Source organism: Pagrus pagrus, assembly GCF_965226575.1.
Source record: "Pagrus pagrus genome assembly, chromosome: 6".
In the NCBI taxonomy this organism is placed as follows: domain Eukaryota; kingdom Metazoa; phylum Chordata; class Actinopteri; order Spariformes; family Sparidae; genus Pagrus; species Pagrus pagrus.
In genome coordinates, this window is record NC_140190.1 from 14,412,455 (window position 1) to 14,420,191 (window position 7,737).

Below are 7,737 nucleotides of genomic sequence, written 5' to 3' on the forward strand. Positions count from 1 at the left end.
TTAATCCAGGTGTAAACACACACTGATGAATGCTACAGATCCGATTGCTCAGACCTCCTCAGGAAGCGGTCAGAGACGCATTGCATCCAGATGTTAAGTGCAAATACATCACCATGCTAAACCACATAAGTCAACTCGCAACTCCTCAGAGCAACTTTATCCTCAGAGCAACAGAAATGTCACATCCCTCAGTTAATCTGGTTTATGTCCAAGTCAACAGCACATGACAGATCTGTGCCACAAACGAGGAGAAAGAAAACGGAGGCACTGAATTTGTGTTTGGGTTTTTGCATGGATTATTTTACGTTTAAGCCACACCATGCAGTTGTTTGTGTATAAAAACACCACAATGCATCATGTTCATTGTGTCACATAACTGGGAAAAACACCGAAAATTCAGATCATGGCACAGTTATTAGAAATAATAGACACAAGTCACAATGATCTGTTAATGAAATTTCCTTGCGGGACAAATAAAGGAATTCTGATTCTGATTCTGATGAAGTAATGCTCCCTCAGATTTGGCACTGAATTCTGCTTATATAAACCAGTATAAAATGTCAGTTGCTATAACCTACTTATTGTTTTAATCCTGTTAAAACTAAGTAGTTGGTATGCATGCTGCTTGATTTGAAGATCAGAAAAAAAAAACCCTACATGTGCATGTGCCCACGTATCTGATAGATCAAATGTGCGCATGCTACGTGTGAATGCATGGCACATATAAGTAAAATGTTTTAGTTGTTTTTGTCGTGTATCATATCTCACTTTTAGACCCAGGACGGTCACTCTAAACAGTCAACTCTTCACCATGAAACATATAAGATACTTCCCAATATAGACTGAATCACCGTGACGTTATCAACAGTCACTTCTAGGGAGACAACTTGAATTTGATTTGAACTGCAAAGATGTTTATTTCTGTTGTCATTTTTAGCCATAACTGTAACATTTAAAGATATATAGTAAAACAAGGTGGTCTGACCTGTGCTTAGTTCAAGTACTGTGTAGCATCTTTGATATCTACCCAATAATATCTCGGATTAACTCCTACTTTGGGGTTAACTCATGTCCTTTTAGTTCATGATGGAGGGATTTTCAACACGCAAGCGTTCTAAACAAAAGCATATGATAACAATAGAAAAGTAAACATTAATGTTTTTCTTGCTGGTCTCGAATGCCATGTGATATCATACCATATGGATATAACTGAAAGATTGTGTTGCATTTAAATTTGCTATTCTAACCATCTGCTGGTAGGTGGTCTTTTGGGAAAAAAACACTTGGCACACAGGATGTGATTCATTTTACTTTTCCCTTGGCAGCAACAGTGGTTTGTTTCAAATAAACAGAGGAAATGGGCAGTAACCCCCAAACAAGACAAGATCAAAAGCACCAGAAAGTGTGCAACTGACAATAGAAATTCCAAGGAAATGGACATTAAATAAAGGGTCACACATTGTGTAATGATATCTGGCAAGAGTGCAGTGCAGAAACACACAAGCAACGTCCACTTACCACAAAAGATGTCATCAAAATCAATAAGTCGAGTGTCTTGGGGATTACCACTGTAACACCCCAGAAATATCCCCACTACAGTGAGATAAAAATGTCTGCCTGCCTACTTTTGACTGCTGGCTCCAGTGCACGTGTTATTTATAACAGGACAGCCCAGAATGGACCTGGACCGAGTAAGACCTGGTATTTAAAGGTCTTTCCTGTACAGTACACCAGTCTGGCCAAGCAGTGTTTTGGCGCTGTTTATAATGAGTTTATCCAGGGCAGCTCTGCCTTTGAACTTGATCAAACAGCCATTAATCCGACACTGTAAGATCGGACACAGTCAGTCTTGGCATCTGTGGAGGGTTTCCAGTAAGACAGAAACTGCATTTGATAACAAGCGGGTTAGCCAGAGGGCAGCCCCAAAGCCTCAATTAAGGTCACGTACAGACATCCTATTATCCAATGCAGTCTATTACTAAACACTAGCCTATATATAGTGTAAGATCCTTTTGGGGAAGCCTAATACTGGCTTATGTTAACCTTGCAAAGTTTGTTTCCCAGGATCTGATCTAATGATAAGAAACCACTATGCTATTTTGAGTAAGAAACTTTGTGTTAAAATGTGTCTGGATATTAGAGGAGAAGGGCAAGGATGAGTAATTTTAGTTAATCTGGCTCAAAGATAAGTCTTGGTCGCTAGTGGATATTTAAAGGAAAACAGATTTATACAGATATACATCAACATGAGGTTGTGATGACAGCAGTGATGAAAGCCTTGAACTAACAGCACTTAGCAGGTATAAGCTATTACCCAGCAAGCAGGATTTAAGCAAGAGTCTGTTACCATGAAACAAGTGGAGTAAAACAGGTAATAAAATAATCATGATATTTGTCAATTAATAGTTCTACTTCCTCATTCTGACGTCAAATAATGTATTTAACTGACAATCCACATACAAATCAGTGTATTAAATTGATTTTAAAAATGGCAACATTTGAAGATTTTTAATTGTCTTTTCAATGTCTTCATCATATTTCATCTCACAGTTAATTTGTTTTATGTTTTTCATATCAAATGCTCTGAAACTTAAAATATGCATCTGCTTAATTGAAAGCTAGACTACTAATGTTAAAAGTAAATTAAAATTTGAATTCATAAGTAATTATACACAGCCTTGTTTAATTATATACACTCAAGGGTTTTGCCACTAGTTGTTTTTGTATGACATATAGCTTATGGTGGCTAAAGTTAGCAAACTTTTACGATATATAGCTGTGTAAAACATGTCACTAAGTCCGTTCACTCACTTTAAGACTCTTCTCTATTTGTGTTTTCTTTAGCCTGTCAAAGATACACATTTCAATGACTTCACCACTAAAGCAAAACAAACGGACATGTAACTGCTTGTGATATCATTCCACTGGGTGTTATTCGTGCCACCTAATGATGATGTCTATCAAGCAACGAACCAAGAAAAATCCTAGAAAATGCAGGAAAATTCAACGTACCATTATTCTATAATTATCACTCATGGTCAGAGTGGGTGCTGTTGTGCCAGACGAAAAAATAAATAAATAATCAACCCACAGGGCAGTAACAAGACAACCACTGGCTAGCATTATTCTCAGTGTTTGCCCTCTGTAACCTCCCTCCGTGAATCCTTCATTACTTCAGCCTTGTCTCAGACTAAAAAAGTATGAGACAAAGTGGAAATAATGTGTGGAGTCAGAAGCCACGAATGGCAAAAACTGTGCAAAATCAGCACCACCATCTGCCTAAAATTTCCTTGTGTAAACATTGATCCATCAAAATGATTCACATCCAAACCACTTAACCTGTAAAGTGGAGCCTAGCTCAGTGGGGCCTGCCCCAGCGCACACTGGTAGAGAGGTCGACCCCTAACAGGTCACCAGAGCACCTTCACACCTACAGTTCAAAGCAATTTTACCTGACCTGCATGTCTTCAGACTGTGGAAGGTCATTCTTACAGACAATGAGTGAACACAAACTTCATACAGAAAGTCACAAGCTGTCTAAAATTCAGTACAGCAACTTCATGCTGTGAGGCAACGGTCAAAAGAGCCATTACAGTCCAATTGATTGGGCTGATTACCATGAAATTTAGTGAGAAACTCCGAGCTTCCCAGACGTTGAGTCCTCTAAAACCTTTCTGTACATACTTTTCACTTTGTGTGTCTTCCGTCCTCTTTCCAGCTCTTCTTCCAATCTGCTTCCATTGAAAAATCTCTCTTTCAGACACAAACACAGACAAACTGTACATTGTCATTTAGTGGCGCCACCACCACCACCACCATCAATCCCCATGTAGCCTATTGCACTAATAAGCATTATCTAATTGTCTAAAATGGATTATGCAGGTAATTATTCCCCCAACTCATCACACTGGATTTCAGGGAGACAGATGGGCAGGCATACGTACAAATAGACCCAGTCCAGAAGTTACATAAATTCAAAGCTAGCATTTGTGTTTATCAATAGCACTTCATAATACCACATTGATTGACGTAATCTCAGCAACACAGTATGGGATGAGCACTTTTTGATCGCACCTGCCCATGTTGACAAAGTGAATACCAACTTCACCATTTATAGTTTAAAAAGGGCAGAGAAAATCATAACAGGCCACATCTGGATTTTGGATTGGATAAAGCGCAGTGAAAACTTGGGAAACAATAATGCATACAGTGAGGGCAAGTTTGCCTTTAGCAAAGCAAATTAACTGCAGTTCTCTATAGATTTTGAATGCTTTAAAAAGAGTGCCTTTTACTGACCTCTGCCTTTGTAATGCATGAGGAAGTTCAGGGATAAAGGCTGAGGGGATGCACAAAGTCAGCACCTTCAGAGTGATGGTCAGCATCTGAAACACAGGGGAACAGATTCAGCTGCTGGCACAGATACAGTAAAGACACTATAACCTCAGCTCTCAAAGCCCTAAACAGCAGTAACAGATTATAATGAACAACTAATAGCTGTAGTAAATATTTTTAGCAGAATAAAAGCACTTAATTGTGTCACACAGCATGTACAGTAGATTAGATAACCGCAAGTAGTCTTCATAAGGTTTTTTTTTTTTACAATAACGTGATACACACCCACTGAGCATAAACTATCCAAAAGACATCAATTTATTCATTCAATTTAAGAACCATGTTTGATCATCCAACCTGGGAATATTAGCCTACCTGAAGAAGGTTGGATGACCAAAACACATTATTTAATAAAGCTGATGAATAGCTGACCTGGTAAAGTGCATGCTTCATACAAGCAACTGAGGTTGAGGTTCAAGTTTTGAATTCACCCTGTAGCTTTTTCTGCATGATGCAAAATTTGGCTGTCATAAAAACTTTGAAGTAATAATCTCAAAGATTTTCATGTATACAAATATCTGTTAAGTCACTATCTATCATCAAACGAGGTACCACAATTATGATTGAGCCTATGGCGCACTGATGAAAGCCCTTGCATTTGATGTAATACCAAAGATGTACACTGGCTGTCTAGGTGGGGTGTGGCAAAGCTGCCAACTGCAGTTGCCGCTTCCGAGATTGCTACTTTCATTTTGAACCACAAGAAGTTCTTTAGATGTCTGTAAATGAAGTTGAAAAATTATATTTTGAAACCTGTTAGGATGACACATCAATGCTGAAGGCTGAAAAAACTTTCATTCTGGCTCTCCAGTGGACACCTTTTCAAGGTCAGCACAGAAGGTGAACTGACATCTTTTTGAATATGTTTATGCTCAGTGGGACAGGATCAAACTACATGAGGCAGTTTCATTAAGCTACTATATATGATTTACTTAAAAAAAATACTCTTCTGACTGTATCAAATGCTTCAATTCTTCAAAGGTTAGACTGTAAAATTCTGTCTCAATGAAGTGCTTTAAGAGTCGGTGAAAGGCCATGCTAACGTTAGCTTACATGCTACAAAAACAAAGTGTTTGTTAGCTAAACTTAGCCTAACTTGCATACAGAATAAAGGGCGTGTTTCAAACTCAGTGATGCTGATAGCATCATTTTATTGTAATGTTTTCAACTTTATCTTTCATAATTGTAACTGTACTTTGGCTACATGTTAAATGTCATGCAAATAAACCCTAATTAAACAGAAAAATATAAACTAAATGGATAGATGAAAGAATATGTTCAAATACGACCAGAGCAGCATCATTTTTAACATGAACTTCACACCAGAAACGGTCGTTAGAGACGATGTAACTTACATTCAAACGAGGTCACCTGTCAGTTAGGTAACTGTGCCTGCCTTGTACTTTTTCTAACATCGACAACAAGCTGTAAAGGAGAGGGAAACTCAAGTTTAATGCGTACACATCTCAATTTAGACTGGAGAGAAGTAAGCCGCCAACCGCTCCGCGCCACCTTAACAGCTATTCCTCGTCTGAGGCCTGTCTCTGCATTCTGATTGGCCAGAGGGATGCCTCGTTCCAACCAATCGTTCTAAGGGTACCCCACGTTGGGTCCTGATGTCATGAGGCAATCGGACCAATCGCGAGCCGAGCCGGCCGTTGAATGGGTGTGGGCGGCCCAGGGGGGGCGGGGGGAGGGCGGAGGAGTCTGTGGGGATTGTGGGCATTGAAGTCCCGATTATTCTGCACACACACACACACACACACAGAGGAAGGCACACACAAAAGCATAAACACGCGCGCGCCCACGCACGCTGTCAGTCACGCTACATAAATGCTCAGTAAATTCCGCCGTTAATTTCAATCTCGCTATTTCTACAGCACACACACACATAGGCTACAGTACACACACACACACACACACACGCACACACACACAGTGGGTAAACACCTTGTGAGTGGAGTCCGGTTCGAAATTAAAGATTTTTTTTTCTTGCCAGTTTTCTTTATTCGACTTCAAACACTGAAATCAAAATAAGTAAACGGGTGGCCCTCACATGCCTAAATTAAAATAATGAAGTATATGGAACAACACCATGAATCATAACCTACAGGGATGAAAGAAGTCGACTGTGACATACGACCTGCAGTTTTTGTGTTTCTTCTTTGAAATACTGCAGCACGCTGACTCCTATAATGTTTTGTTTGGATCTTTCTTTCTTTCTTTCTTTCTTGCATAACACTTGCACCTGCTGTCATTGCTTCCTATATTCCCCCCTTTCTCTACATGTAACACACATAACCTCACGCCTCCTCTCTGAGCTCCTTTCTTGTCCCATACATCTCATTTCAGGGTGATATTGTGATATTTGGTGTGTCTCAACACGCTTCGCTATGATAGCTCCCCTTTGCAGACCACATTTTACAGGCAGACACCGCTGCTGCAGAATAAAAATAAAAACCTGCTGACTCCCATTTTACTCACCCCCTTGTCTTTTCTCGTAGGCTGACGTAAAGCTTTATGGACGTGGTACATGCATTTTTCTCTCAAAGAGGATACTGTCATATTCATGAATGTATGGCTGTTTAATGCAATATGCATGGTGGGGGAAAAGGTCCTCCTGACTGTATCTACTTATCAGAGGAAACATCCATGCAGGAGCTCGATGAGATCATCACAGACTGCGACAATTCAGTGCATGAATATGTAATTGGTATTTTCTGTAGGCTTCCTGCTTCTCCTCAACCTGCCTCACCCACAGTAGATCTTCTTCACTTAGTGATTTTGAGTGCCCCTCGATGATGGTGACAGCATGAGTGTTTTTGACCCGACATGTAGTGAGTCTTTCACTGCATGGTCTGTTTGAGGCTGCTGTTAATGGAGAAACTGTCTTCTCCTGCAGAAGGTTGTCTGGAAACATTCACCTGCTCCTTGAAAGTCTGACGTTTACCATTCTTGTGTTAGATCATTAGATATGAGATGCATGTAATATTGAACTGCTTTGCATGCCAATAAAGTTGTTTTATTTGAAGTGTTTTATTCAAAAGCTTCATGAAAGAGTAATGTCTGCCCACACTGGTTCTGATTTCCATTCATATTATATGCTAATTAACTTTTTCTGCATTTTATGATAAAATTAATTATCTTGAATTCAGCTCTATTTTCTCCCGTCTGCTTCTATTTTATTCTATTCTATTGAGTCGGAACGTTCATTCTTGACATTGGAAGAACTATTTTACCTTAAAATAACATTTTTATTGGTACAGTGATCCGTAGGGATTGTTCTTTTGATCATTATTATTATTACTGGGGGCTTTTTGTGCCTTTATTCAATAGGATGGCAGG

At 39.4% G+C, this 7,737-nt stretch overlaps 1 protein-coding gene across 5 annotated transcripts in view; it reads right to left on the bottom strand.

Moving 5' to 3' along the window:
* tle2b (TLE family member 2, transcriptional corepressor b) overlaps nucleotides 1-5,904 on the bottom strand; it is a 90,286-nt gene extending 84,382 nt beyond the window's left edge. For 4 of the 5 annotated variants that reach the window (XM_084354915.1, XM_084354914.1, XM_084354910.1 and 1 more), the window contains exons 1-2: nucleotides 5,748-5,904; nucleotides 4,297-4,382 (exon numbers count right to left, since the gene is read on the bottom strand). The gene's annotated coding sequence lies outside the window, so the exon portion shown is untranslated. Of the gene's footprint in view, nucleotides 1-3,684; nucleotides 3,754-4,296; nucleotides 4,383-5,747 lie in introns of all 5 variants that reach the window. The other variant, XM_084354916.1, reaches the window with a different exon arrangement.
* Between the last annotated feature and the right edge of the window lie 1,833 nt (nucleotides 5,905-7,737).